This window comes from Somniosus microcephalus, chromosome 5 (genome assembly GCF_052327205.1).
Source record: "Somniosus microcephalus isolate GS21.2 chromosome 5, FLI_Smic_1.0, whole genome shotgun sequence".
Taxonomy (NCBI): Eukaryota; Metazoa; Chordata; class Chondrichthyes; order Squaliformes; family Somniosidae; genus Somniosus; species Somniosus microcephalus.
This window is the reverse complement of record NC_140991.1, coordinates 155,989,532-156,002,473: the sequence shown is the minus strand read 5'-3', so window position 1 is coordinate 156,002,473 and position 12,942 is coordinate 155,989,532. Positions and strand designations below refer to the sequence as shown.

At 46.1% G+C, this 12,942-nt stretch overlaps 1 protein-coding gene across 1 annotated transcript in view; it reads left to right on the top strand.

Annotated features, from left to right (window-relative positions):
- Nucleotides 1-12,942, top strand: part of vwde (von Willebrand factor D and EGF domains) — a 374,620-nt gene that overhangs the window by 264,166 nt on the left and 97,512 nt on the right. The gene's annotated exons all lie outside the window — the stretch shown is intronic.

The following is a 12,942-nucleotide window of genomic DNA, read 5'->3' as shown; positions in this document are numbered from 1 at the left end:
TTTTTAACTATTCACATCATATGCTGAAGGAATATCCATCCATCAATCAGTCAAGATGATAATTGAAGCAGCAATAAGTATTTTTATCATTACTTTGACAAACTCCACTAAAATTCTTAATATGTTCTTTGAGTAAAATAATAACCAACATAGTTTTTTAAACTTTGAGTCAATATCTTAGTAGAACTTTAACTATAGGACTTAAATTCAGTCAAAGTTTGTAATAATGTATGTACATAAAATGTATATTTTGGATGTAAGTATTAACCTAATTTTAAGAGTGAAAGAGCAATCATTTTAACAGAGAAGTTAAACAGAATGGTGTACTCAAACTGTTTAAGCAGCAGAAGGAGGAGTATTGGGATTTGTGGTAAAATGGTTGTTTACACCTGAGCTCTTTCACTCACAATCCACTAGTTCAACATTTTTAATTTGAACAAGGCCACTATGAATTAAGAGGTTGGGTAGACTGCACACCCAATAGCAGCCTGTACCGGCAGTGGACAGGATAGTTATGATATATTTGCTTCAGTGTCCATCACTTTAGTTGATCCACAGAGAAACAGGACCAATTAGTTTAAAATAAGCAGCAGAGTAATTGACAGACAAAAAAAATTAAAGATTTTTTTTCTTGTTCCAGCTGAGGATACAACATATTTGCGCTTTTCAAAGATGAAGCAAATTAGCACAGGATTTCTTTCTCAGTGAAAGAAATGATCGTTTTTCAGACAGTAATGAAGAATAGCGCCTGGAAATTCTGTAAGGCTTCTCTAAAGCCAGCTATTTACACTGTTCCACTAATGGTTCTGCCAAAGTTACAGCGAGGGTTTGGAAGAACTCCTTGGAAATTCAGGACCTAGGTGTGTGTATGTCAGGAGTTTAATTATACCAGTGATTAATTTATCATTCAGCATTTTCTTTTGCTAAAATAATCACTGGCTGATAACATTTAAACAACAATAACAACTTGCATTTATATAGCACCTTTAATGTAGGAGAACGTCCTAAAACACTTGGATCTTGGAAACGTCAGCATGTTCAAGGACTTCGAAGAGGAATGGCAGATTGGAGATGGGGCGATAGTTTGCCAGGACAGAGGAGTTGAGTGTGGAGTTTTTGAGAAGTGGGGGGATTTCACATTTGTATAGAAAGAGATGAGAACAACGCTAAGAAGAGGCACCTAACAAACCTCTGCATGCATTCTCATTTAAACTTAATGAGAAGTCTAATGAATGTCGTCCAGGTCATGCCCGCATGCAGCAAGACTTGGACGACATTCAGGCTTGGGCTGATAAGTGGCAAGTAACATTCATGCCACACAAGTGCCAGGCAATGACCATCTCCAACAAGTGAGAGTCTAACCACCGCCCCTTGATATTCAGCGGGATCACCATCGCCAAATTGCTCACCATCAGCATCCTGGGAGTCATCATTGACCAGAAACTTAACTGGACCAGCCACATTAATACTGTGGCTACAAGAGCAGGCCAGAAGCTGTGTATTTTGTGGCGAGTTACTCACCTGATTCCCCAAAGCCTTTCCAAAATCTACAAGGCACAAGTCAGGAGTGTGATGGAATACTCTCCACTTGCCTGGGTGAGTGCAGCTCCAACAACACTCAAGAAGCTCAACACCATCCAAGACAAAGCAGCCCGCTTGATTGGCACCCCATTCACCACCTTAAACATTCACTCCCTCCATCACCAGCGCACCGTGACTGCAGTGTGTACCATCGACAAGATGCACTGCAGCAACTCGCCAAGGCTTCTTCGACGGCACCTCCCAAACACGCGACTTCTACAACCTAGAAGGAGAATGGGTGCCAATCAAGCGGCCTGCTTATTTCTATGAATGTATTTTGGATCGGTCTTCACGGTAGAAGACATTAAAAACATTCCAATAATAATAGATAATCAAGGGGCTATAGGGAGGGAGGAACTTAAAACAATCTCTATCACTAGTGAAAAAGTACTAGGCAAACTAATGGGGCTAAAGGCCGACAAGTCCCCTGGATCTGATGGCCTGCATCCTAGGGTCTTAAAAGAAGTGGCTGCAGAGATAGTGGATGCATTGGTTGTAATCTACCAAAATTCCCTGGATTCTGGAGAGGTCCCAGCGGATTGGAAAACTGCAAATGTAACGCCACTATTCAAGAAAGGAGGGAGACAGAAAGCAGGAAACTATAGGCCAGTTAGCCTAACATCTGTCATTGTGAAAATGCTGGAATCCATTCTTCTTCTTCTTAGGCAGTCCCTCGGAACCGAGGATGACTTGCTTCCACATAAAAAATGAGTTCGCAGGTGACTGATGAGTCCAATGCCGGACCTACAGTCTCTGTCACAGGTGGGGCAGACGGTGGTTGAAGGGGTGGGTGGGTGGGGTGCTTGGGTTGACGTGCGCTCCTTGCGCTGCCTGCGCTTGGCTTCCACTTGCTCCCAGCAAAGAGACTCGAGGGTTCGGCGCCTTCCCGGATGCTTCTCCTCCACTTTGTGCGGTCTTGGGCCAGGGATTCCCAGGTGTCGGTGGGGATGTTACACTTTTTCAAGGAGGCTTTGAGGGTGTCCTTGAAGCGTTTCCTCTGCCCACCTGGGGCTCTCTTGCCGTGCCGGAGCTCCGAGTAGAGCGCTTGTTTTGGGAGTCTCGTATCGGGCATGTGGACAATGTGACCCGTTCATCAGAACTGATCGAGCGTGGTCAAAGCTTCGATGCTGGGGATGTTGGCCTGAGCCAGAACACTGACGTTGTTGCATCTATCCTGCCAATGGATTTGCAGGATCTTGCGGAAGCAGCATTGGTGATACCTCTCCAGTGCTTTGAGGTGCCTGCTGTACATGGTCTATGTCTCTGAGGCATACAGCAGGGCGGGTATCACTGTTGCTCTGTAGATCATGAGCTTAGTGCCAGGTTTGAGGTCCTGGTCTTCAAACACTGTCTATCTCAGGCGACCATTATTAAGGAGATAATAGTAGGACATTTAGAAAAACATCAGACAATCAAGCAGAGTCAACATGGTTTTATGAAAGGGAAATCGTGTTTGACAAATTTGCTAGAGTTCTTTGAGGATGTAACAAACAGGGTGGATAAAGGGGAACCAGTAGTGTATTTGGATTTCCAGAAGGCATTTTATAAGGTGCCACATAAAAGGTTACTGCACAAGATAAGAGTGCATGGGGTTGGGGGTAATATATTGGCACGGATAGGGGATTGGTTAACTAACAGAAAACAGAGAGTCAGGATAAATGGGTCATTTTCCGGTTGGCGAACGGTAACTAGTGGGGTGCCACAGGGAGCAGTGCTGGGGCCTCAACTATTTACAACCTATATTAATGTGTTGGATGAAGGGACCGAGTATATTGTAGCCAAATTTGCTGATGATACAAAGATAGGTGGGTTAGCAAGTTGTGAGGAGGACACAAAGGACGCAATCTTGCCAGCCCTGGGAGGCAGGTATAGAGGCGGGACTGCCGGGAAAATGGCAGAATCTGGGGGTGGATGCCCATCCCGCCAGGAGGTGGGTAGCCGACCCGCGCCGGGTCCCGTCTCCTTGGAGGCGGGAAGGGGATTACAGCCACTTAACTGCCTGTTGACAGGTAGTTAACAGGCAGATAAAAGGATTATCCTGATTTTACCCACACAAGTGCGGGCTTCCAGAAGGCTGCGAACCCTGCCAGGGTCACCGAGGTGAGCAGTGGGTCTGCGGGGTGCAAAAGTGCGTTGTGGAGGTAAGTGATGGGTGCAAGTGTGGAGAGGTAAGTATGTGAGGTAAGTGGAAAGTGTTAGAAAAAGTTTACTTATCTTTGTTTCTTCCTGCAGGCTTCAATCGTTGTGGATGTGGAGAGTCTCGCATCTCCGCGGCAGAGATGACAGATGGCTCCTGCATTCTCCAATGCAACAACCATCTAATTTCTGCTAAAGAAAGAGGTTTGATGAGTCTTGAATACAAGAACTCATCGAACTACAGAGAATGTCAGTGTTTTGACAGCTTCACAGAGCTGTCAAACGATGACAACTCTTCTGTCGATGAAACGTCATACGCTGACGTTCTTTGTAACCGGCTTCCCCTTAATTGGCCTGCTAAGCCCACTGGGTGGGCTTAACAAGGTCAATCAAGGGAAAATAGCGTAGGTTGGCAGGAATTGGATGGTGGCGGGACTAAAACCCGCCTCCAAAAGCTCCCCATTGGCAAAATCCAGCACAAAGAGTCTGCAAAGGGATATAGATAGGGTAAGTGAGTGGGCAAACATTTGGCAGATGGAGTATAATGCGGGAAAATGTGAGGTTATCCACTTTGGAAGGAAGAATGAAAAAGCAAATTATTATTTAAATAGAGTGAGACTACAAAATGCGGTACAAAGGAATCTGGGGGTCCTAGTACATGAGACACAAAAAGTTAGCATGCAGGTACAGCAAGTAATTAGGAAGGCTAATGGAATGTTGGCCTTTATTGCAAGGGGTATGGAGTATAAAAGTAGGAATGTTTTGATGCAACTTTACAGGGCGCTGGTGAGACCGCACATAGAGTACTGCGTACAGTTTTGGTCTCCATATTTAAGGAAAGATATACAGGAAACTCTCGATTTACCAGCACCTAAATAACCGGAAATCTCTGATAACCGGCAAAATTCAGGAGTAGGTTCAGGTCAGTTTTATTTCATATTAGTGGCCGTTCCTGGATCTGTGGCCGTGTAACCGGGGTTCCTGCACCTGTTGCTATGCAACAGGGATGCCTGGATCTGTGGCCGGGGTTCCTGCACCAGTTGCCATGCAACAGGGATGCCTGGATCTGTGGCTGTGTGTGGGGCTCTTGTACCTTTTACTATACCTCTCTGTAATCCGGACTTTTTGATAAACTGGCACCACGCCGGTCCCGTTGGTGCCAGATAAAAAAGAGTTTCCTGTACGTGCATTGGAGGCAGTGCAGAGAAGGTTCACTAGGTTGATTCCTGGGATGAAGTGGTTGATGTATGATGAAAGGTTGAGCAGGTTAGGGCTATACTCATTGGAGTTTAGAAGAATGAGAGGTGATCTTATTGAAACATAGAAGATTCTGAGGGGGATTGACAGGGTGGATGCTGAGAGGATGTTTCCCCTAGTGGGGGTATCTAGAACTAGGGGGCATAGTTTCAGAATAAGGGGTCGCCCATTTAAGACGGAGATGAGGAGGAACTTCTTCTCTCAGAGGGTCGTGAATCTTTGGAATTCTCTGCCCCAGAGAGCTGTGGAGGCTGGGTCACTGAATATATTCAAGGCGGAGATTGACAGACATTTGAACTACAAGGGAGTCAAGGGGTATGAGGAGAGAGTGGGAAAGTGATGTTGAGGCCAAGATTGGATCAGCCATGATCTTATTGAATGGCGGAGCAGGCTCGAGGGGCTGATTGGCCTACTCCTGCTCCTGTTTCTTATGTTCTTATGTACAATGGCAGCAGGCGCATGGGAACACCATCACCTCCAAGTTTCCCTCCATCCTGACTTGGAAATATATCGCCAATCCCTCATTGTTGCTGGGTCAAAATCCTGGAACTCCCTCCCGCACAGCACTGTGGGAGTACCTTCACCTCACGGACTGCAGCGATTCAAGAAGATGGCTCACCACCTTCTCAAGGGCAATTCGAGATGGACAATAAATGCTGGCCAGGTCAGCGACGCCCACATCCCCATGAACAAATTAAAAAAAGAAAAAGAATCAATTGATTTTCTTATTTATAAGAATGTAGTATGTTTAATAATGATGCAAATAAAATTCACATCTTTACCAGATGGTACAGTATTAAATGACATTTGAATCTAGTATGGCCATTAGCGACAGCAGCATTCTTCATGATTTTCAAATAGAGGAGTGCAGATGGTACAATGTAAGGTTCCAATACAGCATTCTCAGAGACTATCCCAAAGTGTTTACAATGATGTATTAGCCAATAGCTATATTTAATTTTTTAGATCCCTGAAGGACTGCAGCTATATTTCCACCAAAGTGAAGCCTAGAATTAGGTTGCACTTTTTTCTTGTGAATTATAAAAGGGTTTTGGTGTTGACGCATGTTGATGCACTATTGTGTGCTCTATTGAATTACGGTACATATTTAGACCGTGAATTTAATAGCGCTGAGGGGGCGGGTTTGGAGGCGGGTCCGCTGTCAAAATAGCAAAGATTGACAGCGGGTAGAAAACCTCTCAAGTGCCTACCCTTGTGTTTTGTTAGTTGGTATGCTTGCAGTAGGATGACGGTGAGTGTGAGGGGTGGCTAGTGAGATGGGGAAGTGATAAAGTAGATAGGGTTGGGTGGAGGTGCAAGGTAAGTTGGTGTCCTGGGAGGTCTCTTCCGCCCTTGGAAGGGAAGAGAACCTCCCTGCGTGCTGTGACTCATTAGAGAGCCTGGGTGCAAGCGTTCAGCTTTGTGCAGTGATTATCAGTGTTTGCAGCACCTCAATGCTGTCAAACACTGACAGAACAACTGTCAAACCCCATGTGGACGTGGTCCCTTTAAGGAAACCAGCTGACGATGCGTCATCAAATGACATCATGAGACCCGCTTCCTGTTAATTGGCCAGTAGAGCAGGCTTAACAAGGCCAATCAAGGGAAAATCACGTCTGCAGAGTAGATGCAGCTGGGAGCGGGACCAGAAACCAGCTGTCCCACCGCCATCCCGCCTCCTCTATTAAATTCGCGGCCTTAGAATCTGCAATCCCCACACTGCTGAATTCTTTATCTTAACCACATGAATATTGGGTGGTACTGATCTTAACAAAAATCATGGGAAGAATCATTCCTGAGCAGCTCATAGCTGCTGAAATTGGTAAAAGCCTGGCAGACAGTTAGTTGCCTTCCTTCCTGATTGCAGTTATGATTTCACAAATTAGTCAAATTCTGCTTTGTAATATTTAGCATCAGAAATTTGCAAGTCAAATTTCTTTAAATAAATTAGATAATAGGCGGTGTACAGTGGGTTGCGTCATTGCCCTGTCACTTTGCAGCCAGATGAGGCTCTTCATCTAATGGGCTGAAATTACACTGTGGCACATTAGTTACAACATGTTGATATATGTTCATATGAAATTCCTGTATCTGTTATTTTCTCAAAAGTGTTAACCCATTTGTTTTTAAAGAGATTAACACCTCTGTTAAAGTAACAAAAAATTCCCTCTCAATCTGTTAATGTATTTCTCATGCAGCACAATTTCAACCCACAAATATCTTGGCCAGAATTTTACCGGCACTCAGAGTGCGGGTTTGGAGGCAGGTCTGCTGTCAGAATCACAATGATTGACAGCGGGTCGGTATCCCACTTTAAACCCACCTCCTTGTCACTTTCCCAAATGTCGGGTTAGTCATCCCTGAACAGACCTGCCAATTTAGATACTTAAAAGCTTGTTAAAAGGTAGTTAAGCACCATTTTTGTTGGATCCGTGGTTCAGTGGATATGCTGTTATTAAATAATCACACAGATGCTGTACATTAACAATAAACAGGTCTTTACTGGAGGAGGGTAGTCTCAAGACTGGGGGTACAGAGGCATGCGCAAAGCTTATATACAGGTGTGGTCACTGCCGGTACTACAGTATACAGGAGCTGTAAAAGTAGTTCTGACTTAAAGACACATACACTACAATTCCTCCCCTTTTAGATTAGTAGTACCCCTAATATTCAAATAACAATTAACATTTCAACATGTACATTAAACAACAAAAGTCCATTTATAGATTCAGTCTTTGGGGTGGCTTCCTGACCCTTTCGGGATAGCGCCTTTCCGGAGGTTCTTGTTCTTGGTGCAGAGGCGATTCTGACCCCTTTTCATCGGGTAGTTCATCGGGTTCCACTGCTACTGGGTCTGAGGTAGATGCTACCGGTATGTCGGGTTCATCCCCAGGTACTCGAGCCATGGGGTTGACGCGTTCCTGTGATGCTAAGATCTGATCGACGTGGCGTCTCACAATGTTCTCCCCGACATCCACTGTGTACATTAATGGCCCCTGCCTTGTACATATCGTTCCGGGTTGCCATTTCTCTGTTCGATAGTCACGGGCCAAGACTGGTTGCCCTACATTGAAGCTCCTTGTCGGCTTCTCATTGATGTGCTGGAATTGTTTGTCCTCAACATTTCTTCACACATTTGGTCTGAGCAAGTCCAGACGAGATCTCAACCTTCGGTTAAAGAACATCATGGCCGGGGTCTGGTTGGTAACTGCATGTGTCGCGTTTCGGTAGGCTAATAAGATATTGTCCATCTTATGCTGTTGTGGAATTTAATCGTCGCACATGGCCTTTATCGCCTTCTTAAAGGTTTGTATGAACCTCTCAGCCAATCCATTTGTGGCTGGATGATACGGGACAGATGTGTAATGCTTTACCCCATTCCTTCTCATGAATTTTTGGAACTCGTCGGACACAAACTGTGGTCCATTATCAGTGCAAATCTGCTCTGGCAAACCGTTTCTGGCAAATATGGTCCGTAGGACTGCAATCGTTTTCTCTGTAGTGGTTGAAGACATTTCTATCACCTCAGGCCACTTTGAATGAGCATCCACTGCTATTAAGAACATTGAGTCCATGAATGGACCAGCAAAATCAATATGCACCCATTGCCATGGAGAGGAGGGCCACTCCCATGGGTGTAGAGGGGCATGTGGTGGTGCATTTTGGACCTTCTGGCATCCTAAGCAGCTCTTAGTTAGGTCTTCGATTTGTTGATCGATTCCCGGCCACCACACATAAGCCCTAGCAAGGCTTTTCATTTTCACTCCCCCCAGATGACCTTCATGTAGCTCATTTAGCACTCTCTCCCTTAACTTGGGTGGAATCACCACTCTGGATCCACACATCACTGTCCCCTGGCATACTGACAGCTGTTCTCTTCTGGATGAGAATGCTGGCAACAGTGAGTCGCCATAAGTTGGCCATCCCCTCACCGTCAATTCATATACCCGAGACAGCGTTGGATCATTGCGGGTCTCCTCCTCTATATCCGCGTTCGTTACTGACAATCGTTCAATTATTGACGAATAAAATATCTCGATAGGGTCCACTGCTGGTGCTTCCTCCACAGTAGGCAGTGGCAGGCGCGATAGCCTATCAGCGTTCCCATGCTGTTTCGTGCCTTTATATTCTATTTCATATTGATTCGCCCCTAGAAACAGGGACCATCTTTGTAACCGCTGTGCAGTCATCACTGGAATGCCCTTCTTAGGATTAAAGATGGAGACAAGTGGTTGGTGGTCAGTCAGCAAGGTGAACTTCTGCCCATGCAGATAGTGGTTGAATTTTTTTACTCCCCATACTAGGCTGAGGGCCTCCCTGTCAATCTGGGCGTAGTTGCGCTCGGCTGAGGTTAGTGACCGAGACGCAAAGGCTACTGGCCTCTCCAACCCGTCAGGGAATTTGTGCGACAGCACCGCTCCAATACCATAGGGTGATGCATCACATGCCAAACGAATTGGTAGTGCTGGGTTGAAATGGGCCAACACCTCTTTTGATGTGATCACTTCTTTACACTTCTGGAAAGCTCGTCTACGTTCGTCATCCCACTTCCACGGTACCCCTGTTTGCAGTAGGGTGTTCAGTGGGTGTAATACCGTAGACAAATTTGGTAAGAACTTGTGGTAGTAGTTTACCAGCCCGAGGAACGACCTCAGTTGTGACAGATTTTCCAGTGCTGGAGCCTTGACTACTGCCTCAATCTTGTCAGGGGACTTATGTAACCCCTCTTCATCGATGACGTGGCCACAATACAAGATCTGTTTCTGGAAAAACTCGCACTTGTGGCGATTAGCTCGTAGCCCATACTCCTTTAATCTGGTGAGCACCTTCTCCAAGTTGGCGAGGTGATCACCATCATTTTTGCCTGTGACCAAGATGTCGTCCAAATAACACTGGGTCCCTGGAATCCCTTGCAGCACCTGATCCATCGCCCTTTGCCAGATAGCCGGAGCCGAGGCTACTCCAAACACCAGCCGGTTGTATTGATAGAGACCTTTATGAGTGTTGATCGTAAGGTATTGTTTCGAAGCTTCTTCTACCTCCATTTGCAAGTACGCCTGGGCTAGATCAATTTTGGTGAAGCATTTACCTCCAGATAGCGAGGCGACAATATCCTCAATTCGTGGAAGCGGATATTGTACCATGTGAAGGACTGGGTTCACTGTCACCTTAAAATCCCCACAGATGCGGACCTTCTTTGGTTCCCCAGGCGTATTACTCAACGACCTCTTCATTACAGGAATGATGGGTGTAGCCCACTCGCTCCAGTCCACTTTGGACAGTACTCCTGAACGTTCCAACCCTTCCAGCTCTGCTTCAACAGCTGATCTGATCACATAAGGCACTGGTCTGGCCTTCAGAAACTTTGGGCTTGCATTTTCCTCTATTTTACTCGTTGCTGTTATTCCTTTTAGTGTTCCTAGTCCCTCCTGGAACACTTCTTTTCCATCAGTTAGCAGTTTTGACAGTCGTCCAGGTGTGACGTCGTCATCCTTTTTGGCCTCAACCTTCAGTGCCTGTATGGAATGCCAATCTAATTGTATCTTCTGGATCCATTCACGTCCTAGCAGTGGTGGTCCTCCATCTGGCAATACATATATATCCATTTTAGGTATTTCCTGGCCTTTATATGTCACTTTCACCCTTATTTTTCCTTTGGGGTAGACTTTTTGCCCCGTATACGTCTTCAAGATAATCTCTGTAGCTTTCAAGGGTATGTGTGAAAATAGCCGCTGGTAGTCTCTTTGATTTATGACTGTTAGAGCTGACCCTGTGTCGAATTCCATTTTCACTTGGACTCCGTCTATCTTGAGTGTAACCCAGATATTCTGGTGATCCTCCATTTCTGTTACCTTATGTAGTTTCAGGCAATCCAGCTCCTTGATTCCGGAGTCTGTGTCACTTTTCTGTTCGTCTGAACCACTGTCCATCACCTGGTGTACCTTTTTGTACTTCTCCTGTGGAGTTTTCTTACTGTTGGTTTTCTTCCCAGACCTGCAGACTCTTGCTATGTGTCCTGCTTTCCCACACTGTCTGCACACTTGGTCCTTGAACCAACAATCTTTCTGGTCATGTGTTGTTCTGCCGCAGCAATAGCACTTCCCTGTTCCATAGGACATTTCATTGGTGCCATCTTCTTGCGGTCTCCATTGTATCGCTGCAGCGCCCCTTGCGGCTGCTTCGTGTGATACTGCCATACTGAAAGCTTTGTCCAGCGTAAGGTCCTTTTCTGATAGAAGCCGTTTCTGGGTTCCTTCACTTTGTAGCCCACACACAAACTTGTCCCTTAACGTATCTGCTAGTCCCGCTCCAAACTGGCAGTGTTTCGATAGCTTGTGCTGTTCCGTTAGGTACTCAGCATTGCTTTCGTCTTTGTGTTGGTTCCTTTTATGGAACTTAAATCGTTCTGCTATCAGCAGCGGTGTGGGGTTAAAGTGGTCCTGTAGGATTTCTACTATGCTTTCAAAATTCTTGTTTACCGGCTTCTCTGGGGTTATTAGATTTTGCAGTAACCCATAAGTTTTTGCACCCATGGAATTTAACAGAACCAGTGCTTTATTAGCATCTGGCACTTCATTCGCCCTGCAGTACACCTCAATACGTTCTACATATGTCGCCCAATCTTTGACTTCATTGTTGAACGTAGAGATACTGCCACTCTTCGGCATCCTTGGGTGTGAGTTAATTGTCAAAAATGGCGCCTCCCGCGCTTCCCCTTCTTCTCCGCTGGCACAAAATGGCGTCTCCCGCGCTTTCCTTCCTTCCCGCGCTCGCCCTTCTTCTCCGCTGCGGCTTCTAAAAATGGCGTCTCCTGTGCTCTTTCTTCTTCTCCGCGGCTCAATGGCGTCTCCCACGCTCCCCTTTCTTCACCCCGCGGACCCTGTTCAGCCCGTGAGCCCTGGCTGTGCTCTGCGCGTTTTTTAAATTTTTTCGACGCCGCTCATTCTAGAACCCGGCTGTTTCTCTACCCTCTCTCTCTCCAGTTTGTTTTCTTTTTCTCGACGCCGCTCGGTGTTCAACCCCCGGCTGCGCCCTGCGCTCTTCACCCTCTGTCTTACCACATCGACGCTGCTCGACTTTCTCTCCGCCGTCAGTCGGCTCCAGCCGCCGCTGCTCGGGAAGCATCTGCGCTGGACCTGTCGTCGGTCTCTTGCTGCTCGTCGTGGCTGCGGAACCAAGCCCGGCTCTCCACAGCCTCCCCTGCGAAGTTCAATCTCTGCCTGACTGCTGGGCGGTTGCTCATGGTCGACGCCCGTGTTCCTGGCCTTGACTATATATATATTTTTTTTTATGTTGCAGGTAGATTCGAATCGACACTCGTCGCCACTGTTGGATCCGTGGTTCAGTGGATATGCTGTTATTAAATAATCACACGGATGCTGTACATTAACATAAACAGGTCTTTACTGGAGGAAGGTAGTCTCAAGACTGGGGGTACAGAGGCATGCGCAAAGCTTATATACAGGTGTGGTCACTGCCGGTACTACAGTATACAGGAGCTGTAAAAGTAGTTCTGACTTAAAGGCACATACACTACAATTTTCCCATGTACTTAACATTTTACCAGGTTTTTAACAAGGTTCCCCGAGAGCGGGTATCACATCAGGTAAGTATGTCGGGTTCCCAATGACTGTGGATTGCTGGGAATAGGTGAAAGCTGCAAAAATGGTATAAAACCTTCCATTTCACAGCTGTTCACTTCCCAATCTGAGAAGCTGGATCCTTCATAATTTGGAACCCACTTTTGAGCTTTATGCAGTTTGGAAGTGTTTGGAGTAAACTCTCTATCCACTGTCACCTCCTTGGAGCAACCTCTTTCACCACTGACAGGTCACTTCTGTCATCTCAACTTCAGCTGCCATCTATTCCATCAGCATCGGTGCCCATGAAAAAATCTCACCTTGGTGCTCATAATCCGACCACGATCAGCCCCCACACCAACATCACCAGGCACACCAGCAGCACCAA